This window comes from Lampris incognitus, chromosome 10 (genome assembly GCF_029633865.1).
Source record: "Lampris incognitus isolate fLamInc1 chromosome 10, fLamInc1.hap2, whole genome shotgun sequence".
Lineage (NCBI taxonomy): Eukaryota > Metazoa > Chordata > Actinopteri > Lampriformes > Lampridae > Lampris > Lampris incognitus.
In genome coordinates this window covers 4451503-4479041 of record NC_079220.1, presented here as the reverse complement: position 1 = coordinate 4479041, position 27539 = coordinate 4451503, and the positions used below count along the sequence as shown (strand labels likewise).

At 47.2% G+C, this 27539-nt stretch overlaps 1 long non-coding RNA gene across 1 annotated transcript; it reads right to left on the bottom strand.

Moving 5' to 3' along the window:
- Nucleotides 1-923: 923 nt before the first annotated feature.
- Nucleotides 924-26380, bottom strand: LOC130120062 (uncharacterized). Its single transcript, XR_008810875.1, has 4 exons — nt 26257-26380; nt 24255-24391; nt 3397-3510; nt 924-1262 (listed from the first exon to the last, which is right to left on the bottom strand). It is a non-coding gene; the product is annotated as an uncharacterized LOC130120062 (long non-coding RNA).
- Between the last annotated feature and the right edge of the window lie 1159 nt (nt 26381-27539).

Genomic DNA, 27539 nt, shown 5'->3' with positions numbered 1-27539 from the left:
GTAATCTGTGCTCGCAGGATACGTAGCGATGGCATCGCCTTAGTCCTTCAAAACTCCATAATCAGGCTTTGGGAAGTCTAAATAGTCAGCCAGTTGTAAGACATTAACTCAACTTCTGAGAAAAACAAGTTTCACAGATGGTACGACACGTTATGCCTCGACTGTCACACACCACACACACTGTCCACACCTTCTGTACTTCTACCTTCTGCTCAGAATGGCGTGTACATGCTGTCGTCCTGTTGACTATATTCCATTTGACCCATTTTCCGTAACTGTTGACTTGTGGCTAATTGGACAATTTCATTTCTAATTAGGATAAAGGTTCATCTCTTTACCCCCCTTTTTTTCTCCCCAATTGTACTTGGCCAATTACCCCACTCTTCCTAGCCGTCCTGGTCGCTGCTCCACCCTCTCTGCTGACTGCAGACTACCAAGTCTCCTCTGATACATGTGGAGTCACCAGCCACTGCTTTTCACCTGACAGTGAGGAGTTTCACCAGGGGGACGTAGTGCGTGGGAGGATCACGCTATTCCCCCCAGTTCCCCCTTCCCCCCAAACGAGGGCCCTGACTAACCAGAGGAGGCGCTAGTGCAGCGACCACGACACACCCACATCCGGCTCCCCACCCGCAGACACGGCCAGTTGTGTCTGTAGGGACGCCCAACCAGGCCAGAGGTAACACAGGGATTCGAACCGGCGATCCCCGTGTTGGTAGGCAACGGAATAGACCGCTACACCACCCGGACGCCCCCATCTAATCTTTTAAGATACTTGAAACAGGACTGCATTTAGTTGTGACCAAATTAAACTAGATTTAAAACCCTTTTCAGTAAAACTGCCAAGCAATTTTAAGCCCCACACACCAGCGTGTCCAAACTGCCACCCTAAACGCAAAAATCAGGAAATTCAGGAATTTCTATAGCAATTATTTTATACTTTATTTCCATTTAAATGTATTCATATCAAGTTGACAAACATTACAACCCATCAGCTCTCTGGAAATGTCTACAAATCAATGTATTTCAGCCACGTAAGGTGGAGGGGGATGGATGGGTGGGGGCAAATATTGGAAGACACCATTTAACATTGAAGTCTAAAACAGGGGGAGTTTGGAGGAGGGAGTTTTGCGGTTTCTGCTGTCAAATCCCGAACTCCTCCCGGATCGACAAACTTCATCACGCTGCCATTTAACATGTCCGGTCCAGTGCTGCTGTGCAGAAGGGAATGCTGGGAACATGGAGGACTCAGTGCAGTGGACCTGGAGAGAAGGCCAGAGATGAGAGGGATGGAGAAAAGGGGGGAAACAATAAGAGGATGGAAGGTTGAAAGACAAAGATTGAAGAAAAGCAAGAAAGACAAATGGAAAAGTGAAAACATAAACAAAATAGTTTAAATGTGTAAGTGAATAAAAGAGAATGACAGGGTGGGAAGTGGAATGGAAAAGGTAAACAGAACAAAATCAGCCAGTAAATACCAACTTTTTTTGAACCCCCCCCCTTTTTTTCCTCCCCAATTGTACTTGGCCAATTACCCCACTCTTCCGAGCCGTCCCGGTCGCTGCTCCACCTCCTCTGCCGATCCGGGGAGGGCTGCAGACTACCACATGCCTCCTCCCATACATGTGGAGTCACCAGCCACTTCTTTTCACCTGACAGTGAGGAGTTTCACCAGGGGGCTGTAGCGCGTGGGAGGATCACATTATTTCGTCCCTCCCCCCCGAACAGGCACCAATGCAGCAACCAGGACACATACCCAAACCCGGCTTCCCACCCACAGACACGGCCAATTGTGTCTGTAGGGACGCCCGACCAAGTTGGCGGTAACACGGGGATTCAAACCACGGATCCCCGTGTTGGCAGGCAACGGAATAAGACTGTCACGCCACCCGGACACCCCCAGTAAATACCAACTACTGTCACTACATTTTAGTTGGGATTTATCTGCTCGGCAGAAACCAATTACCGTATTTCCCAAACTATGGACAGGGATGTCTGGACTGCCCTACTCAGCTTGCTGCCACCGCCACCCGACTCCGGAGGAGCGACTGAAGATGAATGAATGAATGAATGATAATTGCTGTTTTTTTTACTTGTCTAGCTGGTCCTGCGACTTATAATCCAAAGCGATTTATACAATATAATTTTATTGAACAAATACGCTACATTCCAACCAAGGCCACTAGATGGCACTGTTTAATCTTGCAACTCAATTGAAAATCCTGTACCACCGTATGAATGCGACTTATACATGGAAGCGACTAACATATGTTTTTTTTTCTTGTTTGACTTGCACTCCGGCGCGACTTGTAGTCCGGGAAATGCAATACTCCACCGTTAAAACCCCGCAAGCTAACGTTCTTCATAGCTAGCACAGACACGCAGCTTCGCTGATGTGGCAAAGCTGCATTTTTATTCATCCAGCAGAGTTCCACCATCTAAAAACAGATTCATAAAGATGTGGGAAGTGTCTCCTGTGCTGATCTGACGCCTTGCGGGATCAGACGACCATCAGGCGGTAAATGGAGATGGAAGAACGGATGGAGAAATGTCCCACATTTCTGCTTAAAACTTCGCACTGGATTATAGTCGCTGGCAGCAATGAATCAAAGTCGTTTGTTCCTAAAGGAGAAGTGTGCTTCTTTTAAGGTGGGCAATATGAAGAGGGGATGACATTCATCTAAAAATAATCCCTTTTTACTAGAATGGATATGTCACAACACACTCTTCCTTCTTCATAGTCAAAAAATAAACATAAAAGTCAGATTTAACATGTGTAAAAAACATTGAAGACGGAATAATAACATTTTCTGTGACAAAGTTTTATCTGTAAATTAATAATATTGTTTTTTATACCTTTATCCATAACCGTTATCAAAGGTCTCAAGAACTTTAAGTGGTTTAGCCCTCATTAATATTCATGAGCTGACCTTTGAGTGACAAGAGCAAGGATTGGTAGTAAGGGTAGGCGGGGCTTCATACTTTGATGGCTTGATCTGATTGGTGAGTGGTTTAGTCCTCATTAATATTCATGAGCTGACCTTTGAGTGACAAGTAAAAGCAAGGGTTGGTGGTAAGGGTGGGCAGGGCTTCATATTCTGATGGCTTGATCGGATTGGTTGTATGTAAGGGGCGTGTCTGATGATGTAAGTATCTGGGGAAAAAAGATCAGCTAAGAGAAACTAAACTAAGATAAGGTCCCCAAAAATGAAAGAAAAAGTGAATTCAACCATTTATACAGATTTATAGATTTTTATCCCAGTTTAAAGACAATAGAAAAAGGCAGTAAGATTAACGTAATAAGTGATGTGAGAATCACCGTAACCACTTTGGTCGAGTTTGACAGACTTGGCACGCCAACCACTCAAACCCCGCTGACAAGGCGTCCATGCTTACGTCATAGGAGGCTGAAGCTCCGCTCCTCACGACGTCGCATCAGCAGCACTTTTCACACAGGCAGCGAAGGCCTCCATCAGATCCTTGCAGCCCTCCGCCCCTTTCTCCGCCACACTGCGGGGGCAAGAAACAAGAATTAAGACACTCTGTTCTAAACCACAACTTCTACTTCTTCTGCTCGCCTGTCCAGTACATAGTCTGGATGGAATCAGAAAAACAGAAAATTCAACTTATGACATTTAAATAATATAGCGTTTTTTTTTCCCGGAAACCATCAATGGTGTTGATAAAAGTGCTCAACAAATGAAAAGCAGAATATTAAGATAGCTGTAGGGGAAATAATACATTGCAGCACAAGCCTGTTTCATGTGTCACGCACTCATCAGCTGCCAATTTGGTTAAACAACAAAGACAAAACACGCAGCCAATAAATACTACGTTACCCCTGCCACGCCCCTAATTACGGTGCACAGCAACCAATGGGAGGCTAGAAAACATTTGAAAAACAACACCAGAAACATTACAACCAATGGGGTAGGGACTGGGGCTCGCTTTGAAAAAGCAAGGCCTTAAAGGGCCGGGGCACCGTTGAAAAAGCCTACATTTAAAATACAACAAAATAACATCCAATGGGTGTTGGAGCCAATCCAACACACACACACACACACATTATATATATATATAAATAGACACACTTATTTGGCTGCAGTTTGCAGTGGCAATTCTGGATGGTCTAGTACCCAACTGTTCCCTGTGAAACCTTTTCAAGATCTGCAGCCGAGTGACTTGGCCCTGCAGTCTTGAATCCATGTCAACCCCCCTCTGTGAGCTGAAGTGATAGCTGACAGCCCGGACACTAGAAGGAACATGGGGGTGGGATGGGTGGGGTATTTAAGGCACACCCTGCACCAAATACAGCAGCAGACCCTGACATAGCACATCAGGGCAACGGGGCGAGAGAGAGTGAGCTGTATGTAAAAATGGCTGAGATCACAGGAGGAGGGGTTCAGAGTCAGCATTAATAATAACAACTATTTATATCGAACTTTTCATGGCATTAGACCTCTTTACTACTCGTGTCTCTGCAACTCTCTGTGCCTATCCTCTTTACTTCCTCTCCTCCATCCCTTGTTCACCCATCTTATACCAAGGCATTCCTGGTGTCTCTGTGAAAAGGAACCTTCTAAAAACCCACCCCATCTCCAAAACCGCAATAAAAGTCAAACCCTTTTGTATTTCCCGTTGCTCCCACTCGCAGCCATAATTCTACGTTTCTTCCTTCTTTTTAAATTCCTTTCCAGAGGCGTTGCTGCAGTCACCATTAGCAGCCAACTGCTAAACAGGTGAAATTATGACATCATCAGTATATTGGGAGACTGACATGAGGTTTTATGACATCATCAGTATATTGGGAGACTGACATTATGAGGTATTATGACATCATCGGTATATTGGGAGACTGACATTATGAGGTATTATGACATCATCGGTATATTGGGAGACTGACATTATGAGGTATTATGACATCATCAGTATATTGGGAGACTGACATTATGAGGTATTATGACATCATCAGTATATTGGGAGACTGACATTATGAGGTATTATGACATCATCAGTATATTGGGAGACTGACGAGGTATTATGACATCATCAGTATATTGGGAGACTGACACTATGAGGTTTTGCTGCTGGAGCTGCACACGACCACACTGGCTCCTTTATCTTGGTGCATTATGGCTCAGATGGCCGTCTATGATGTAACGCACAGCTGGTCACCCCAGATTAATGGCGCTTACTCAACCGTCCCAGAGGAGGTGTGTGTGTGTGTGTGTGTGTGGTTGTAAATATCTGTGCTACTGAATGGATTCAGTAGAGGACAGGAACAAGTATTGATGGTATCTGTGTGCATTTCTAAATACAGTACAAAATCGATCCAACACACACACACACACACACACTTTTACCCCAGAATGTGTCAGTGGATAATCCTGCCACAACCTCCTCTTCTACTACCCCACCACACATTTCAGTGGAATATGTTTATTTTCAACATATGTACAGCATCTCTGAGTACTGTGAAAAGTACTGCACAAACAAAATGTATCATTATTATCATCATCATCATCATTATTATCCTGAAGGGCTCCTGACTTAATGAGACTACACAGTACCTTCTGGAGGTTACAGGAAGAAGAAAAGAAGAGAGAATAGCTGCATGCAGCCATTTTATGAATCAACTAACGGAGCAGGGATGAAAAAAGGGACGATGGGAGATTATAATCTGAGAGAGGGAGGCGGGGCGAGGGGGATGAGGACGAAGCAGCGGAGTCTTTCCTCTGATCTGCAGCTCGTGTCCCGTTAAACTAGAGCGACGACCCAAAGGCAGCCGCGGCCCGGATGCTGTCTGAACCAATTAGGACCCGATTAAGCGACGCAGAACAAAACCGGCCCTGTCCTCAGACCCACACAAACCAACCGGACTACGACGCACGGCCACGAATGGGACTGGTGGTGGTGGGGGAGGGGTGTCACGGTGGACAGGTTTTTGTGTCTCGGGGGAATCTGGGAGTCCACATCGTTAGTGGCGTTATAACCCTGGTGCGTTCAGCCGAGGACGTTAAAATCCTGAGTTAACGTCTTAAACTGCCAAAGTATTTGTTTCAAGCGATTCCGCAGCATTGAAACGGAGAAACAAGAGGGCGCCCGGGTAGCGTAGCGGTCTATTCCGCTGCCTAGCAACACGGGGATCACCAGTTCGAGTCCCCGTGTTACCTCCGGCTTGGTCGGGCGTCCCAACAGACACAACTAGCCGTGTCTGTGGATGGGAAGCCGGATGTGGGTATGTGTCCTGGTCGCTGCACTAGCGCCTCCTCTGTTCGGTCGGGGCGCCTGTTCGGGGGAACAGCATGATCCTCCCACGTGCTACATCTCCCCTGGTGAAACTCCTCACTGTCAGGTGAAAAGAAGCGGCTGGTGACGCCACATGTATGGGAGGAGGCATGTGGTAGTCTGCAGCCCTCCCCGGGTCGGCAGGGCGGGTGGAGCAGAGACAAAACGGAATTAGGACCCCGGACACGGAGGTATGGGGTTTTCTACACAGTAGGTACACCTCGTAATGGGCTCCTGCACGTGGGGGGGGGGTGTGTGTAAGATGTGGGTTATTGAGGACGTCCACTGTTGCATTGCCACATGGGCTCAGGATGGAGTGGTCACATGTTCAGGAAAGGGAAGGAGGGAGGGGGCAGAGGTCGCTGATGCGTGCAGCAGATCTGGTGACATCATCAGCTCAACGTTTAGCTTAGAACGCAACACAGATTAGCTTGGTAACCAGAACAAAGTGGTTTGGGTCAGAGCCGCAGGGAAGAGACGGGATGAAGTTAACCCATAATGGAGACTGCGTACGTACATGTAAGGGGGTGTGAAATTAAAAGAAACAAAAAGCAGTGTTTTAGTGTTGATGGGTCCCGGCTTTAAAGAGCCGAGGAATTCATTGCTCTTAGGAAAGGGGCTGAGTACATCTAATTTTTTAAAAGTGGTGTTTTTTCCCCCCACTTGTTTGCTTTTATATATTTTTTTTTTGCAAGAGCAGATTTTACAATATCCACGAACCTCCAGGTGATCGTTAACACGTCATTTGTGTACTCATTCACACAGAATGACTCAGTCACCGATGAACTGATTAATTATGATCAACAAAACAGAGACCAACAAGAATTTCAACTGAACCGACTATCCGACACATTGCTAACGGTTTTGTAAAATTAGCCGTGTCAGTATGTGGGGTTCACATTAGCAGCCAGACTTGGGCGGGGTCAGGATAGCTTCCTCCTGCCCAAAAGGAGCCAAACAGGAAATGAAGGTTGAATTATTTAGGCTGAGCCGGTACAGGGCCGGTCCCCAGGGACCAGCATGCATAATGGATCACTCAGCAGGTCCGGCGCTGTTTACTAATGCAGACAGATCATCTGTCATAATATTTAGTGTTAATTTGGAGGGATGACGAAGGTCGGGGGGGGGGGGGTCTTCAGACAAGTGGATGCTGACGGGGGCGGCCAGCACCACAAAGTGCTAATGTGTAAAACTGAGCCTTGGCGTAGATGCAAGTCTTAAACTGCAATACCACTTAGATGTGGTAGAAGTGTGCGTGGAGGTGAGTCAGAACTTTGAATGTTGGCACTGTGACTGGTAAAGGGAGAGAGCTGGCTGACATGATGGAGAGAAGGAAGGTAGATATACTGTGTGCAGGAGACCAGGTGGAAGGAGAGTAAGGCCAGGAGCATCAGAAGTGGGTTCAAACTCCTCTACCATGATGCAGATGGGAGGAGAAATGGGGTAGGGGTACTTCTGAAGGAAGAGTATGTCAAGAGTGTGCTGGAGGTGAAGAGCGTGTCGGACGGAGTGATGAGTAGGAAGCTGGAAATCGAAGGTGTGATGATGAATGTTGTCATTTCATATGTCTTGCAAGTTGGGTGTGGGATGGAAGAGAAAGAAGAATTCTGGAGTGAGTCTGATGACGTGGTGGAGAGGGTACCCAAGGAGGAGAGAGTGGTGATTGGAACGGACTTCAATGGACATGTTGGTGACGGGAACAGAGGTGATGAGGAGGTGATGGGCAGGTATGGTGTCAAGGAGAGAAATGTGCAAGAACAGATGGTGATTTCTGTGAAAAGGACAGAAATGGATGGAAATGGCTGTGGCGAACACATATTTCAAGAAAAGGGAGGAACACAGGGTGATGTACAAGAGTGGAGGGAGGTTCACACAGGTGGACTATATCCAAGGCTCAGCGTTTTCGGTTTTTACCGATTTTCACCCAAAAACACCCAGATTTTTTTTAAAAGGAGCAGATCGGTTTAAACTGATTTTCACCAGGATTTTATGTTTCCACGGATCCAACGGTTGTTCCTGTTTGTGTGAGGTTATGTAACAGTGTCCTCTTGTGGCGAAATTCAGCATGCTGGAAGGCTTTGAAAAATAAAAACCGAAACCGCTGAGCCTTGACTAAATCTCATGTGGGAGGTGCAATCTGAAAGGGATTGGAGACGCCAAGGTGGTGACAGGGGAGAACACAGCTAGGCAGCATCAGATGGTGGTCTGTAGGATGACTTTGGAGACCAAGAAGAGGAAGAGAGTGAAGGCAGAGCCAAGGATCAAATCAAAGTTGAAGGAAGACTGTTGTGTGGAGTTCAGGCAGGAGTTAGACAGGCACTGGGTGGTAGTGAAGAGTTGCCGGATAGCTGGACAACCACTGCAGAAATAGTGAGGGAGACAGCTAGGAAGGTACTTGGTGTGTCATCTGGCCAGAGGAAGGAAGATGAGCAGACTTGGTGGTGGAATGAGCAAGTACAGCAAAGTATACAGAGGAAGAGGTTGGCAGAGAAGAAGTGGGATAGTCAGAGAGATGAAGAAAGTAGACAGGAGTACAAGGAGATGCAGCATAAAGTGAAGAGAGAGGTGGCGAAAGCAAAGGAAAAGGTGTATGGTGAGTTGAATGAGAGGTGGGACACCAAGGAAGGAGAAAAGGACTTGTACCGATTGGCTAGACAGAGGGACCGAGCTGGGAAGGCTGTGCAGCAGGTAAGGGTGAAGGATAGAGATGGAAATGTGCTGACAAGCGAGGAGAGTGTGTTGAGAAGGTGGAAGGAGTACTTTGAGGGGCTGATGAATGAAGAAAATGAGAGAGACAGAAGGTTGGATGATGTGGGGATAGTGAATCAGGAAGTGCAGTGGATTAGCAAGGAGGAAGTGAGGGCAGCTATGAAGACGATGAAGAGTGGAAAGGCAGTTGGTCCTGATGACATACCTGTGGAGGCATGGCGATGTTTAGGAGAGATGGCAGTAGGGTTTTTAACTAGATTGTTTAACACGATCTTGGAAAGTGAGAGGACGCCTGAGGAGTGGAGAAGAAGCATACTGGTACCGATTTCCAAGAATAAGGGCGATGTGCAGAAGTGTAGCAACTACAGAGGTACAAAGTTGATCAGCCACAGCATGAAGATATGGGAAAGAGTAATAGAAGCTAGGTTAAGAGGAGAGGGGATGATTATTATACTTTACATTACCACACAGTTCAATGTGATGAACCTCTGTTGGATTCTTAAACTTGGTATTTTTGCTTATGTAAGCAGATATGATAAATATCCATATCATGTGAAATTCCCCAATGACCATCATGATAATATTTCACCCATATGATTCTGATATCCCCCCCCCCTGCCCCCAACACAAAGCTAAAGTAAAACATCAGACAGAGAAAAGAAGGTCACAACCATTCACTTGCAGGTGTACTCCGACTAGCTAGAGAGAGTGAATGAACTCGAGGCAGGCATTTTTACATGGAGGGGATCGAAGACACTCTCAAGGGACCAGACTTTGAATGACTGGGACTGCCGGGAAACACAGATGATTGGTATTAGATAGCACATATGGGGATACAGGGGAGGGGGGGGGGTTGACTTGGCTATGGGGCTCAGATTACCGACTTGCAGAGTCACCACATTCCAAACGATAACTGGAATGGTTTCCACCGAGCATGCACATGCATGTCGACACGCGCTCATCACCCGCCATCCGTCTACAGTCGATACTGATGAAGAGTTCAGAGACATTTGCAGTTAATGTTTAGCGAGTGTTGTAAAGCGCCCCATGTCATGCCTGGATATGAACACGTGTGCCGTTTGAACATGGAGCAGACAGTGTTAGCACATGTACCAACGCTACTTCTGCGGCAGAAACGGTCCCATGCCACAACCTGTCACATGGTAGCCGGTACTCGCGGTCTTTACATGGTGTGTTCATTAATCTGCTGACGAGTTTGGAAGTATGTCCACGACCAAACACCTACCGAAGTATGTTCGCTACTTCACACGGCAAAAATATGAGCAGATAAATAAATAAACAAAGATAATTTGCTTACCTTTGAAAGATCATGGAGACAACGTGAGCAAAGCCAACAGCGGTAGCTCTACTCCCGCAGGGGAGGCCGAACAATGAACCGATATCGTCGAGGGAGAGCCAATAAAGTGTATTAACATTACGTGTTGTGGTATGTCGTTTCTCACATGGTGTCTTGTCTTGTACTGTGTGGCATTTGGGTGTGCGGTTGTACAGTTTGTACTGTTTTAGTTGTGTTCTTTTTTGGAAGGCTCCAAATTGCCCCTCGGGAACAAATAGTTCCTTTGATAACAATAGGCCACCACTAATGCCAAGTGGCTACCAAGTTACTTATAAATAACTGCGTATCATCTTTCAAGATGAGCTACAAAGAAGCTGCTGTTCGCACACACTGCAATTACCTCCTGCAGGGCAAATTTCTGAAGAGGCATCGAAGCAGCAGAACTGCAACAGACATCAAGGTCATACGGGTTATGCAACCTTTCCCGTAAAGAAAAGTAGGTGCTGCCAAATATGAATCCTAAAAAAAGCTACTTAAAACTCCTTTTTTGACCGTAACGACAGCCTTGACCCAAAATGGCAGCCTCCACACCCCGTGAGAGAATAGGTGTTGAGTTCAGAAGTAACAGGACCTGAAGCAGGGAACGTGTCATGGTATTCTGCACACAGGGGTGCTGCAGACACACCTCCATGCAAGACTAGGGTTTCTATAAATACACCGTCGTATTGGTATTCCATTACAAGGGCGGGCGTGTTCTTGTTAATGGGCCACATATTACCGACCCTCACACATGCACACTTCAGTAAAATTTGTCTTTTAGCTGCTTCGATTTCAATACGCCGACTAAGAGAAGACCCCTTCCTTAAAGACATCCACCTGTCGGCGTCCGAGTGGCGTGGCGGTCTATTCCGTGGCCTACCAACACGGAGATCGTTCGAATCCCCGTGTTACCTCCGGCTTGGCCGGGCGTCCCTACAGACACAATTGGCCGTGTCTGCGGGTGGGAAGCTGGATGTGGGTATGTGTCCTGGTCGCTGCACTAGCGCCTCCTCTGGTCAGTCGGGGTGCCTGTTTGGGGTGGGGGAACTGGGGGGAATAGTGTGATCTCACGTAGTGCATGAGATCACACTACGTGAGAAAAAAACTCCTCACCTGAAAGTGAGGAGTTTCACCAGGGGGATGTAGTGCGTGGGAGGATCAAGCTATCCCCCCCCCAGTTCCCCCTCCCCCCCGAACAGGTGCCCGGCGTGGACCAGAGGAGGCGCTAGTGCAGCGACCAGGACACATACCCACATCCGGCTCCCCACCCGCAGACACGGCCAATTGTGTCTGTAGGGACGCCCGATGAAGTTGGCGGTAACACAGGGAGTCGAACTGGTGATCCTTGTGGTGGTAGGCAGCGGAATAGACCACTACGCCAACCGGACGCCCCAGCAGCTTCTAATTTTCAAAGCTCCATTTGCAAATAATTTACCACCTAAGCAATGATTAGGCTGATTCTAGAAAGAAAATAAGGCAACAGTCATGAATTCCATTTTTAAAAGTCTCAACGTGTTCAAAATAACAGTTTAAACGTGTTTGTAAATCGGTCTATTTGGTGACGAATAACAATAGCTAAAATATGCTGTAACGGCTACAGTGACAGTCCACGGTCCTTATGCGGCGCCACAGGGCTGTAGTGTCGGTGCACATCCTGATGACTTGACCCTGGTGGCCTTAGCACCTCCATGCTAACAGACTAGCTAACAGACTAAACCTCAGCATGAACAGCGTGTGGAGGCCTCGTATATGGCGACTCGTTTCGGATGTCTTGCTGAGCAGCACCAAAGTTCACGGCAACTGAATCACTTCACTGTGAAAATAGTTGTACGTATAAAGTTTATTAAACCGACGTGTCACTCGATGACTGAACAACACAGAGCTGGTAGGCCATGCTGATACACAAAACTGGAAACCAATGGAAAAAAAAATAGTATTTTGATGCTTTATAACTTTAAAGCTATGAAGTTTGAGCGTCTGGGTAGCGTGGCGGTCTATTACGCTGCCTACAAACATGAGGATCGGCGGTTCGAATCCCCGCGTTACCTCCGGCTTGGTCGTGTGTCCCTACAGACACAATTGGCCGTGTCAGTGTATGGGAAGCCGGATGCTGGCGTGTTTCCTGGTTGCTGCACTAGCACCTCCTCTGGTCAGTCGGGGCGCCTGATTGGGGAGGAGGGGGAACTGGGGGGATAGCATGATCCTCCCATGTGCTACGTCCTCCTGGTGAAACTCCTCACTGTCAGGTGAAAAGCAGCGGCTGGTGACTCTACGTGTATGGGAGGAGGCATGTGGTAGTTTGCAGCCCTCCCCGGATTGGCAGAGGAGGTGGAGCAGCGACCGGGACGGCTCGGAAGAGTGGGGTAATTGGCCAAGTACAATTGGGGAGAAAAAGGGGGGAAATCCATAATAAAAGTAGAAAAAAGGGTCACACACTCTGGCCCCATATGCTTTTCTCTTATTATTTCTCTTATTTAGACGATGTTTCAGCCCTCGGGTCTTCTTCAAGATCAACAATAAAAGTAGGACACGGGCACTGACTGGTATGTTATGTTGGCCACATCCAAGTACCACATCTGAGGGTGACGAGACAACCCTGTTCCACCACTAGGGTGAGAAAAACTTTCAGTGGATCAAAACTCTTAACCAACAGTGAAGGGAGCTACAGCCAATCAAATAACGTCAAACAAAGTGACAAGAGTTCTGGGTCTACCCCGGGGTCTCCTCCCAGCTGGCCGTGCCCGGTAAACCTCCAAAGGAAGGCGCCCAGGGAGCATCCTAATCAGATGCCCGAACCACCTCAACTGGCTCCTTTCGACGCGAAGGAGCAGTGGCTCTACTCTGACTTCCCTCCAGATGTCCAAGCTCCTCACCCTATCTCTAAGGCTGAGCCCAGACACCCTACGGAGGAGAACCCGGGGTAGACCCAGAACTCGCTGGAGGGACTACATGTCCAATCTGGACTGGGAACGCCTTGGGATCCCCCAGGAGGAGCTGGAGGGCGTTGCTGGGGAGAGGGACTTCGGGAGTGCTCTACTTAGCTTGCTACCACCATGACCCGACCCCGGACAAGCAGCTGAAGATGAGATGATTGAAAGTGACAAGAACCATTATGTCTCATTACCCCCTATAGAGATTTAAATTTTACATTACCATTTTTTGGTTAAGTATATTCAAATATGTAAAAAATGCAGTTATTTTGAATAGATTTCCAATGGATATACAGAAAACGTTAAGCCTCAGCTCTAGATGAACATCACAACTTAATCTAAATATTCAATAAGAAGAGCTACATTACAGACAACACCTCAAGTCATAGTCCAGAGTCGTTCTCTCAATAAACAGTGTCCAGACGAACAGATTCACCCGTCTGTGATTTCCTTACCTGGATTATGGAGCATGCATAAAGATAATGAAATACGGAGAGATTTACCTGGCGGTGATAGGCTTAATCATCATTATGTGAACTTGTTTGGCAAGGGCTTGAATGTCACGGACATTCATTTTTATGTCAACATCCTGGACTCTAGCTTTAACTGGTTCATTATGTTCATCTAGAGCTGAGGTCTGACTTTGTGTATCTATTAGAAATCTATTCAAAATAAATGTGCTGTTAACATTTTGGAATATACTTAACCAAAAAATTATTCTGTAAAATCTACATCTCTATAGGTGGTATGAGACATGATGGTTTCTGTCACTTTGGTTGAAGTGATTTGATTGGCTGTGGTTCCTGTTTATTAACAGTTTTGATTCGCTGAAGGCCTCTTGGACATTTTTCTCACCCTAATGGTGGAACATGATTATCTAATCACCATCAGATGTGTTACTAGAGTCTGGCCTACATAACATACCAGTGCCTGTGTCCTACTATTATTATTGATCTTGAAGCAGGCCTGAGGGCCGAAACGTCACCTAGATAGACAGAGAGCCTTTATTTCATCAGGGAGAGACCAACTGAGAGCAAAGTTCTCATTTACAATTAGACAAGTTAGTAAGTTAGACAATTATTGTCCAACTTAAGGGAGTCTTGAAGCTTATTCCACCAATGAGGAGCATAGTAGGTGAATGCAGTTTTTCCAGTTCCGTATTCAAACATGGGATATCCAAGGTAATGCATTCTTGTGATCGAGTATGGTGTCCCATACTTCTAATTCTTGAAAGCGATAATAAGCTACCATTTTGTTTATGAAGGATGGCTTTGTAAATAAACAAAAGACCGTGTTGTTCCCTTCGAAAGTGATGGCCACCCTACTTTCTCGTAGAGGATACAATAATGGGTTCTAACACTGTCCCCTGTAATAAAGCTAAGAGAACTGTGATACAGAGCATCAAGGGGGTTGAGGGTATGAGCAGCGGCATGCATGTAAATTACATCTGCATAGTCAAGCACTGATAAGACTGTTGCCTGTACAATCTGCAACCTACTGCTAAAACTGAGGCACCGCTAATTTCTAAAAAAGAGACCTAATCTAAATTTAAGCCTCTTGGTCAGTTCCTCAACATGAGTTTTAAAAGATAATTTTTCATCTAATCAGATACCCAGGTACTTATAACATCAGACTTTTTTAAATTTGATTCTCAATTACTGTACTGATAGTAAAGCTTGAAGGATTGGTCATTTGGGATCTGGTGAATAGCCTGTAATTGGTCTGGATTTAGAAAAAGCTTCAGTTTCATAAGGGCCTTTTGAATAGCCAAAACAATCTGACTTTAAATTAGACAAAGCTTTGTCAACTGAGGGCAATGGAGAGTAAATAACTGTGTCGTCAGCATAAAAACGAATAAAGCAGTTACTACCCAGTGAGTCCAAACCAATTGATCCAAGTCTCTCAAAAAGAACAGTATGATCCACTGACAAATCAATAAACAGGGCAATACAGCACTGGTTCTTATCCAGAGAACAGATTATATCATTTACTACCATACATGCTGCTGTCAAAGTGCTCTGTCCAGGTCTGAAACCAGATTGACGGGAGTTCAAAATGCAATGCTCAGATAGAAAGTGACGTCTATTTGTGAGCTTTTCTAGGATTTTGGTTAAACATGACAGTTTAGAGATTGGGCGGTAGTTATTTGGGTCGCTGGTGTCACCACCTTTATGCAGTGGCAACACATGTGCTGCTTTCTACACTTAAGGAATATTCCCGGATACAAGAGTTAAATCAAACTATGTGTTAAAGGACAAGCTATAATAGCTGCAACCAATAGTAAAAGTCTTGCATTCAAGAGGTCAGCTCGAAAAGCCTTTTGTGGGTCAATTGAGGCCAAGGCATCAAATAGCTGCTACTTAATAGAGGACTGACTAAGGGAAAGGGTTAAAATCACTAATGACCTCCTTCATGCAGCTGACTCCGGTCTACTCTCTATCCTCATCAACCTCACCGCAGCCTTTGATACTATATCCCATCAGCTCCTCATGGATCATTTGGCTAGCATTGGAGTTGGGAGCACTGTTTATCAGTGGTTTGCTTCCCACCTTACAGACAGGACCCATTTTGCATAAATTCAGAATGACTGGTCAGATGGTTTGACAGTTACTCATGAAGTTCCACAGGGTTCAGTGTCGGGGCAACTGCTGTTTATTATTTACCTCTTCCCTCTTGGCAACATCTTCCGGCACTATGGTATCCATTGCCACCGCTATGCTGATGATACACAGCTTCATGTGTCCACTAAGCCCACTTCCGTTCTCCCCTCCAGTACCCTCACTGCTTGACTCCATGATATACAAATACGGATGACTAACAATTATCTAAAAATTAACAGTAGTAAAACTGAGCTACTCCTCATTAGCACTAAATCTACAATCTCAAAAACTAATATTTGCTCACTCCCCATAGCTGGAGCCACCAAACCTGTCTCTGCTCAGGCTAAGAGCCTTGGTGTTATCCTTAGATAGTACCCTTTCCTTTTCCAGTCATATAAACAATATCTCACAGGCTGCCCTTTTCCATCTGCAAAACATCTCCAGACTACACCTTGTTTTAACACAACACTCCATGGAAGTCTTAGTCAATGCTTTGGTCACATCACGCATTGACTACTGCAATGCAATCCTGGCAGGCATCCCCCACAAACTTATTCACCAACTTCTACTCATCCAGAATTCTGCAGCACGGATTATTACACATTCAAAGTCCAATGACCGTGTCCCTCCCCTGCTAATACAATTACACTGTCTTCCTGTGTCACTGCGGATTAATTTTAAAATGTCATTATTAACATTCAAAGCTCTTCATAATCTATCCCCTGCTTATCTCACAGACCTCCTTCAGACTTACACGCCATCTCGCTCCCTGCGGTCTTCACCAGCAGGTCTATTGGCACTACCAGCCATCAACCTCAGCCCGGTGAGTGCCAGGGCTTTCTCCTATGCTGCACCCTAACTCTGGAACTCTATTCCCCGTCACATATGTGACCAGTTCCACATGCAAATATGGGTGTGACCTTTAACTAGAGTTTCAAAGGCCATGTGTACTATTTACAGAGGATTAGGGACTGTTGCAATCACGGCATTGTAAAATGGCGACAGATGTATAACGACCGAAACCAACAACCAGGTTCATGTGCAAATATGGGTGTGGCCGTTAACTAGAGTTTCGATGGCCATGTGTACTATTGACAGAGGATTGGGGAATAATTGCAATCACAGCATTGTAAGACGGTGACAGATGTAACTCTTAGCCCCCCCCCCCCTCGGTTCAGGGATGATCGTTCTGTTAACATAGATGGCCTCTTTGACTCCCCATTCAAACCCGTTGGTTTCAGTCATTAGACAACTATTGTTTATAAGGATGGGAATACCTGCAGTCAGTTTAGACTGAAGAGGTCACTTAGTTGAGTGATGAAATGTAATAAATGTGTCCAGATGAGCTGATTCAACCCTCTTTGATTTTCTTACCTGGATTATTGTGCATGCATCAAGACATGTCTAAAGATCTACCAATCTGTAGAGGACTTTGAGCATTGTGCTTTTGCCCATGCTACATCCCTTAACATGCACATATCTGAGATGTCAAGTCTAGGGCAAACACACCACTGGCTGTGAAGTTATGTGGTTTGTTCGTTAGGATGATATCTATCAGGGTCGACTTTTCCGGATTTTGGTGTCTGGCTGAGTAGGTGAAGAAATAAGCCGAGTTAAATTTAATTTAATACAATAACTTTTTAGCCCTTCAGAGGTAGAAGTCAAGGTTAAGGTCACCCATGAGCAAAACTTCAGTAGCCTCGTACACACACAAGATTCACCAATTTATCAAAGGCACTTTGATAGGCAGACAGGGGGCGACAGGCCCAGATTACCTCCACATTATTATTATGATTTAGACACAGTTAATGTTAACGATTCGAATTCTTTTAGCAGACGCAGAATGTAAAAGAGAGACGGTAAAAGGCTTTCTCACAAAAATAATATCCCCTCCGCCCCTGGTGGTTTGGTCTACGCAATAGGTATTGTGACTGACAAGTGCGATGACATCATCCTTACTTTTATCAGTCAACCAGGTTTCTGTTACAATTAAAATATCTGGATTGGTTTGTTGGAACCAGATTCTAATAGAGTCTAGCTTCAGGACCAAGGTACTCACATTCATGTGGATTAATCCAAGACCTCTGCAGGGGGTTTAGGAAGTCGAGGAGTATCAACTAAAAGTTAATTAGCAGTCTCATCTCTCAAACCAGCCCTTGGTCATAAAATGAGTGACAGGGAATTAACTTGTGAATGCCAGTATTTACACCACTTTTTTTTTTTTTTTTGGATTTTTACCCCTTTTTTCTTTCTAATTGTATCCGGTCAATTACCCCACTCTTCCGAGCCGTCCTGGTCTCTGCTCCACCCCCTCTGCTGATCCTGGGAGGGCTGCAGACTACCATGTAGACTCACCAGCCGCTTCTTTTCACCTGACAGTGAGGAGTTTGACCAGGGGGACGTAGCACGTGGGAGGATCACACTATTCCCCCCAGTTCCCCCTCCCCCTTGAACAGGCGCCCCGACCGACCAGAGGAGGCGCTAGTGCAGCGACCAGGACACATACCCACCCGCAGACACGGCCAATTGTGTCTGTAGGGACGCCCGACCAAGCCGGAGGTAACACGGGGATTTGAACCGGCGATCCCCGTGTTGGTAGGCAACGGAATAGACCGCCACGCTACCTGGACGCCCCCATTTCCACCATTTTGACCATACAGACTAAGCCACTTGCACCTGGTGATACCAACACTGGGGATTAAATTGGACTGAAAACAAGATGTGGTGACATTGCATGTTAAGCAAGTGACAGCAGAGGGCACACAGCTGTTTTTACTGGACACCGAAGCGAACGAAGAGCGAGGGCAGGTGTGTGATGTAAACAGTCACGTGGGGCGAACAGAACAGCGTGCCGCAGCTTATTTCCCTCGAAATAATAAAAGGGAAATGCACAAGGTGTCCGAGTGTGCAACACTTTTCCCCTACTTTAAAGTGCTACATGCCCCTGGTGAAACTCCTCACTGTCAGGTGAAAAGAAGCGGCTGGTGACTCCGCATGTATGGGAGGAGGCATGTGGTAGTCTGCAGCCCTCCTCGGATTGGCAGAGGGGGTGGTGCAGGGATCGGGATGGCTCGGGGGAGTTGGGTAATTGGCCAAGTACAATTGGGGGGGGAAACCCATCCATTATCCAAACCACTTATCCTGCTGTCAGGGTCGCGGGATGCTGGAGCCTATCCCAGCAGCCACCAGGCGGCAGGCGGGGAGACACCTTGGCCAGGCCGCCAGGCCATCAGTAACGCTCGTTAACGCTGGTTTCACAAAGCGTGGCGGCCAAAAGTCTTGGTGTTACGTTTGATCCCAGCCTTTCCTTTGATAAGCACATTATAGAAATCACCAAGATGCCTTCTTTCACTTACGTAACACAGCTGACATTCGGTCTTCTCTCTCCATGGCTGACGCAGAGACTCTAACACAGGCACTTGTTTCATCCACACTTGATCACTGTAATGTTGTGTTCTCAGGTCTGCCATGTTCTGGTACTAGAAGTCTTCAGATGGTTCACAATGCTGCTGCAGCTAGAATCCTAACTAAATCTAGGACATTTGACCATATTACACCAATTCGTGCCTCCCTTCATTGGCTTCCTATCCATGTTAGATCAGAATACGAGGAGCTTCTGCTGACTTCTAAAATCCTAAATGGGCTTGCTCCACCCTACCCGTCTGATCTCCTTAAACCTAAAAGTCCATCTCAAGCTCTTTGCTCTCCTATCAGGCTCCGTTCTCGTGGAATAGCCTGCCTGCTGCCGTCAGACAATCGGTCTGTTGAGTCCTTTAAATCCAAACTTAAAACTCATCTTTTTGCCTTAGCCTACAGTTAGGTGCCTTTAAGTTGAGTGCTTCACAACCTGGACTGCATGGCGGGTCGGTTTCTGTCTCAATGAATTTACCAACCACTGTTCTGCCGACGAGACGATAGCGTATCGATTACAGACTACTGCAAACTGTTCTCTTCTCTCACACGTCTTTTGTCTCTCTCTGGACGATGTCTTCTCCTTTCTCTTCTTCGGTGTGTGAAGGTGGTGATGGGAGTCTCCCCTGTGTGCACATGCAGTCTGTCCTCCTCCCAGGTCTCCATGGTGATGCGGGTCGCGTGGTTCAGGTCCTGGGCTGTTCTGGTGGCATCTGGACACTGCTTGGCATCCTCCTCATCACATTCTTCATCCATCTTATCATTCCAGTATAATTCTGTTATCCGCTTTCAAAATCTTGGTGCATGCTCAACAATCTCACCTGGATTACGGAGCATGCGTCAAGACATTTTGGGGTTAAGGGGTCAAGTATAGGAGTAGCACCTTTCCTACTTGGGCTTTCGTGGCGTCCTAGACTGGTCTCCATATACCCCAGCATCATGTGAAGCGCAAAATATCACCTCTCCATGATGAATGACCATCCGTGCATGGTGAAGGGCCACACCCTCCTCACGGTCATCCTGTTAACGTTGTCAGGAGACAACAGAGCAGAACACGGTGGATCTAGAGGAGTAAACCTGGATAGTAAATCCTGCTACTCCTATGGACAGCAGGAGTTCTAGGTGTATTCATCCACAGACTGATGTTATGGACCGGGGGACATCGTGGCTTTGCAGATGATCAACGCATCTCGACAACGGAAAGGTACAAAATCTCCCGTTAGCGGAGAACCACAGAGCAGCGTGTGGAGTAGCGCCCCCTATTTTAAACAAATATACACAACCGAAACCCTATAGGGTGCGTCCTGACAGACGACCTAGGCGAGGTGAGGTTAAGACATTTTGACTCATACCGCCGAGGATTCCCTTAAACTTGTATGCGAGTACGAGTAAGTGGCACGTTAAGATGATCCTCTTTCAACCTTGTATTGTGTAAATTGTGTACACACAACATCCATTGTACGTTGTCCATCTTGGGAGAGAGATCCTCCTCTGTTGCTCTCCCTGTTAAAGGGGTTATTAGGGAGTTGTTCCTTAACCAGGTGGCGCAGTGGTTAGTGGGGTCGCCTCACAGCAAGAAGGTCCTAGGTTTGAGTCCCGGGGTAGTCCAACCTTGGGGGTCGTCCCGGGTCGTCCTCTGTGTGGAGTTTGCATGTTCTCCCCGTGTCTGCATGGGTTTCCTCCGGGGGCTCCGGTTTCCTCCAACAGTCCAGACATGTAGGTCAGCTGAATCGGCCGTACTAAATTGTCCGTAGGTGTGAATTAATGTGTGTGTGTGGGCCCTGTGATGGCCTGGCGGCCTGTCCAGGGTGTCTCCCCTCCTGCTGCCCAATGACTGCTGTGATAGGCTCCAGCATCCCCGTGACCCTGAGAGCAGGATGAGCGGTTCGGATAGTGGATGGATGGATGCTCCTTATCCCACGCGAGGGTCTGGGGACAGGTTGCTGTGTTGCTGTAAAGCCCCCTGAGGCAAATTTGTAGTTTGTGATACTGGGCTATACGACTAAAACTGACTTGACTTCTCTTATTCTCACTCCCATTCATTCATTCATTCATTCATTCATTCATTCCCTGGATATTTGTTAAGATACATCCACAAGTGCAGGATGAACTAAGTAAAAAAATGACTGCACTTGTCAGAAGACAAACGAGTACTTTTAATTTCTACCACGTGGTGTCAAACACATGCAGACTGACTGCAGATAAAAGAAGCGACGAGAATAAAAACACATGTTCCAGCTCACGGTCACACCTTTAAATGAGAGACTTCCACGGTACATTTCTTCTCGCGTGTAGCGCTTCTTACGGGTTTCACACAAACCACCGCTAACCCAAGCCCGGCTTATCTCCCGTCACACAGACCACAGGTCCGTCCAGGGCCCCTTATCACCCGCCCCCAGTAGCCAGACCGGGGGCGACTGGGCTGCCGTTAAAATGTCATAACAAATAATAGTCAAGTGTGCATTTTCTTCCAGGTAGGCTGAACCAACAACATCACAATGGACAAAACAAACGACAGAGAAACAAGACTCACAATAAAACCCACATTTCCCTGCTGCTGTTCCCCGGCCTCCCTCACAACGTTCAAATACTTCTGGTTTTTCATAAAAAAGGTGTTTAACCCTCATGTTCTGTTCACCGGTCGTATCGACCCGAGCCACCTTTGGGTTTCATAGCGACACAACTGTAGTATTTCTCCGAAAATACCCACTATGCCTCATCCTTACCTCACTTACTACTACTAACTTACTACCACTACTAACTTACTACTACTATTAACTTACTACTACTACTATTAACTTACTACTACTACTAACTTACTGCCACTACTAACTTACTACTACTAACTTACTACTACTATTAACTTACTGCCACTACTAACTTACTACTACTATTAACTTACTGCTACTATTAACTTACTGCCACTACTAACTTACTACTACTATTAACTTACTGCCACTACTAACTTACTACTACTATTAACTTACTGCCACTACTAACTTACTACTACTATTAACTTACTACTACTATTAACTTACTGCCACTACTAACTTACTACTACTATTAACTTACTACCACTACTAACTTACTACTACTATTAACTTACTACTATTGCTAACTTACTACTACTATTAACTTACTGCCACTACTAACTTACTACTACTATTAACTTACTGCCACTACTAACTTACTATTAACTTACTACCACTATTAACTTACTACTACTATTAACTTACTACCACTACTAACTTACTACTACTACTATTAACTTACTACTATTACTAACCTACTACTACTACTAACTTACTACTACTATTAACTTACTACCAATATTAACTTACTACTACTATTAACTTACTACTACTACTACTACTAACTTACTACCACTATTAACTTACTACTACTACTACTAACTTACTACCACTACTAACTTACTACCACTATTAACTTACTACTACTAACTTACTACCACTACTAACTTACTACCACTATTAACTTACTACTACTACTACTAACTTACTACCACTACTAACTTACTACCACTATTAACTTACTACTACTACTACTACTAAGTAATATTAACATGTTGGTGGTTAGTAGTTGTAATCTCCAGCGGGTCATCTGACCCAACGGGAACAGGAGGGTTAAAAGTGAACTGCTGCAGGGACAAGGCGGACGGGACGCGAGGCGCCAGATGCTCAGGGGAGATAAACCCTGGTTGACATTGCGTCGTCATTGAGCCACCGAACACCGGCGTCCATGTTGTCACGCATCTGCCGGTCTACGTAGAAACCGAATAAAAAAAATACTCAAGTGTATTTTAATGGCAGCAAGGGTTCAGGATGTGACGGCAGGGAGGAAGGTGTTCTCTCCAGACGCACAACGGGGGACGACGAGTTGATGAGTCGGGCATTTTTTGTCGCTCGAAATCATGTCTGTTGACACAGCAAGTGGCAACCAGTGTGTGTGTGTGTGTGTGTGTGTGTGTGAGCAGGCGCAAGGCATTCTGGGGGAGCGAGGAGTAGTGACGTAGGCAAATTCCCAGCATCCAACCAGGCGTTATGGATGAGCATCGCACATCCCCCCCTGCCAAATTATTATGGAGGACACCCCCCCCCCCAAAAAAAATAAAATCACTTTCTATAGAGTCGCTCGCTCTCCTAACCTCCACCCTGACATCCGGCCGGCTTGTCAAAACCAATTAAACTCCAGCAGGCGAAGACTTTCAACAATTAAGTGTTGTATGGCGGACATGCATGCGGCGCCCGCCTCGGCGTCCTCTGCAGCGACTCCATTTTAACACGGCGCGGCACATTTTAGGCACTACCCAAGCCGTTACAGACAGAGGCGGGATGAAAGAGTCGGCTGGAACATTTGAGGACACGTCTCGTGAATTAAACACTCGTCTTCTCCGCTACCCGGCCGCTCAACTGACACGATGGCACGTCAAATACTTCAGAAATTAAAAGAAAAGTATTTTCCCTCCCCCGTCTCTGACGGGTTTAGTGTAGGTCAAGGTCAGCCACACATCAGTCCTGCAACACTGTTGATGCAGCTCCAGTGTGACTTTGCTAAAAAAGTCGCCTCGTATACGTCCGACGACCGTGAAGAATCTTTTCCCTTCAAACGGACACAAAGCGCTGCACGTACCATGGTGCCTACACAGCACGGCGAGCCACAAAAATGGTGCCGGGTTAAGTGTACGGCTCACCGGCGCCGCGGAGGGTATGCAGAGAAATGCGACAAATTTTCACTATGGATACACTTACGCAATGTGTAATGGACGACAATGCAAATCAACACAAACGGCGGAGGAGGAGTGTGGACCCTTGAACACCACTTGCCTCCAACAACCGCTACACAACTGGCAAACATACAAATCCCATGGACTTGACACACACACACACACACACACACATACACGTTCACATCTCATGCAGTTGTCAGTCAGACACACACACTCTTTCCAACTTCACCTACCATTTGTCCAGGTCCGCCTTGATGCCGGTGCAGGCGGCAGGGACCGGGGCCTCGGCGGGGGCAGCGGCGGCTTCGGAGTCCGACATGTCTGTGGTGATGCTGTGTGTCAGAGAGTGTGTGCCCCTTCCTCTGTATGCCTACACACCGGTCAGCCACGGGGAGGGAGAGAGGGGGAGAGAGAGAGAGAGAGAGAATAAGAGAGAGAGAGAAGGGAGGGAACATGAAAAGGGGGCGGGAGGAGACTAAATGTGACATGTGTGTGCACACAAATAGAGATGTGTGTGTGTGTGTGTGTGTGGGGGGGGGGGTCAGTGACCCATACAAAAGTTGAGAGGGGCAGATGATTTATCTGGAGAGACATTTGGTGGGGGGTGGGGGGGGGCACAGGTTTGAGGAGCTGGGGTCAACAACTACAACGGACCAATGGGGTAAGGAGGGTGGAGGGTGTGCGTGTGAATGTTTGACACTTCCAGCGCCATAAAATGCCACGTGGAGCCAACTGTGCCAGCCATCCATTGTAAAAGAGGGGGCCACGGCGTCGCCACTAATCCAAAAACAGATCGACTCCACGACACTCGGACAGAACATAAAATGCCCCTTACTCACCAGAGACAAGCTGCAAAATAAAACCCCCAAAAAAACCCCCGTGCCCAGCAGCCAACATGTGTTATCCAACGAGAGGAAATGGGTCTGCACGGCTTTGCAGCGCGGCACACGTTGCACCGCCCGTGCATTGCTGCGGGGAGCGCGCAACGAGCTCCCGGACGAATACACTGTGCCTCAGCGCCACCTAGCGGAATCTCAAGAGACCGACATCTCACTGAACCCAGGAGGTCATGGAATTTCAAGTCCTGGCGTGAGGGCAAAAGTCAAGCTGCTATGTTTAACGTATAAACAGAGTGGCGCGTTTGCTTAACAAGGCACCGTTGTCTTCGAGGGTGATGAAGATTACGCGCCCTGCCAAATTCAGCGGCTTAAAACGTGTAACTAAAAGCAGCGGCCGACACGATTACTCACCTTACGTTTTTTAGTTACATATTAACCTTTAACGCACGGCGCGCTGTTAACCCGCCGTGCGTAAAGCCGCGCGTAAAAGGCCCGAGTTTGGCCTTTTACGCGCGGCTTTACGCACGGTTGGCCTCGGACGCGCCGCTCCACAACACAAACACAACTTCGCGTGACGAGCGGACCTGCTTTCATAGGGACTCGACGAACTCTTGGAAAGGTTAAAGGTCAAACGCGAACGCCTCGCAGGACCTCCGGGTGTTTGCGCACGGAATGCTGCGTCCGCTGGGCGCAGTGAGCGCAAAGCGGACGCTGAAGCAGCTCAGACGGCCAACCTTGCGCAGTACCGCGGCTAAACACCGTCCGGACCGGAGGTCCAGTGGACTGGGTCGTGTGTCGGACGCGTCTTGCCGGCCTCGCCTCCTAATCAACCACGTGTGGCGCGCGCGTTTTAATTTCGCCGCTTCAAACCGATCGACTTCCATGGCGAACCAAAGAATTGTGGGTAATTGGGTTTCTTGCCTATTCATTTAGCCTTACGTAAGCCAATTCGTCTCCGGCCCGTCTGTTTTTAGCCACACGTTCATATTCAGCGCCATTAGAGCTCGGAGAGGCTGCAAATTACATTAGCATCAAATGCCAACCAATTAAGCGCCCGCGTGGTGGTGGTGGGGGGGGGCAGCAAAGCTCATCTTGCATAATTGAACCTCTTCCCGTGCACAACGAGACTCAAACTGAACGCGTGGCTGCGCAGCCGGGACACGGAGGCCTGTAAACATGTTTTAAAAGTGCAAAAGTTGTCCCCCCCCCCTTTGGGCCAAGTAAGTCGTGCAGGGCAGCTAGAACCCAACCCGCCACCCCCCCTCATCCCCACTCACCCCCCTCTGCATGGCCACATGTGCCCGGTCCAGAAAGTACACAGTGTACCTTTGGCAATACAACTTCCGCCCGTGTTAAAAAAAACAGAAAAGCCTGCAAACCACGCGTCAAGTCCTACCTGGCCGCGAGCGGGATGTGCTGGTCCCCCACGTGAGAGTTCAGACGGTTTTGGGTGTCCCGGGGTTGCAGAAAACGCCGAGCGGGGAGCCTGTCCTGCAACTGCTCCGCAGCGAGGGTGATTGTATTGGCAGGGGGGCGGGGTGGAGTGGGGGTGGGGTGGGGGCGTGTAGCTCATTTTTACGAGCTGCCCGTGCGTTTAACGCGCGCGCGCGCGCGTTAAACGCACGTCGCCCGAAGCCAAAGAAGAGTCGGAGGGGGGAAGGGCGGAGGAATGTCTCCCGAGGAAAACGAGAAGAAGAAGAAGAAGAAAACCCGCTGCGCTTCGTTCGGGACAGACAGAGACGGATTAAGATCCGTGAAGATCAAACAACAAACAACACGAGAGAGAGAGAGAGAGAGAGAGAGGTAGAGAGAGAGAGGTAGAGAGAGAGGAAGAGAGAGAGAAGGAAACAGCGGAAGAATAAAAAAGGGAAATTGAGAAAGAAAAGGAAAGAATGAATGAATGGCCCTGAGGATGGGGGGATGGTCCTGGGTTTGAATCCACATGTGGCAACAAAACCAGAAACTCAAACCCCCATCTGACTTACTGGTTTCAGGTATGCTAGGACAGACACATGTATAGAGGGGTAGAGAGAGGGAGAGAGAGGTAGAGAGAGAGAGACAGACAGAGAAATAGAAAGAGGGGGTAGATAGAGAGAGAGAGGTAGAGAGAGGGGGGTAGATAGAGGTAGAGAGAGAGAGACAGACAGAGAAGTAGAGAGAGGGGGGTAGATAGAGAGAGGTAGAGAGAGAGAGAGGTAGAGAGAGAGAGACAGAGAGGTAGAGAGAGAGAGGTAGAGAGAGAGAGGTAGAGAGAGAGAGAGGTAGAGAGAGAGAGAGAGAGAGGTAGAGGTAGAAAGAGGTAGAGAGAGAGAGAGGTAGAGGTAGAGCGAGGTAGAGAGAGAGAGAGAGAGAGAGAGAGAGAGAGAGGTAGAGAGAGAGAGGTAGAGGTAGAGAGAGGTAGAGAGAGAGAGAGAGGTAGAGGTAGAGAGAGGTAGAGAGAGAGGTAGAGGTAGAGAGAGGTAGAGAGAGAGAGGTAGAGAGAGAGAGGTAGAGGTAGAGAGAGGTAGGGAGAGAGAGGGGGGTAGATAGAGAGAGGTAGAGAGAGAGAGGGGGGTAGATAGTGAGAGGTAGAGAGAGGTGGGATGTTGTGTTGCTGTAAAGCCCCTTGAGGCAAATTTGTCATTTGTGATATTGGGCAACACAAATAAAATTGACTTGACTTGACTAGAGAGAGGGGGG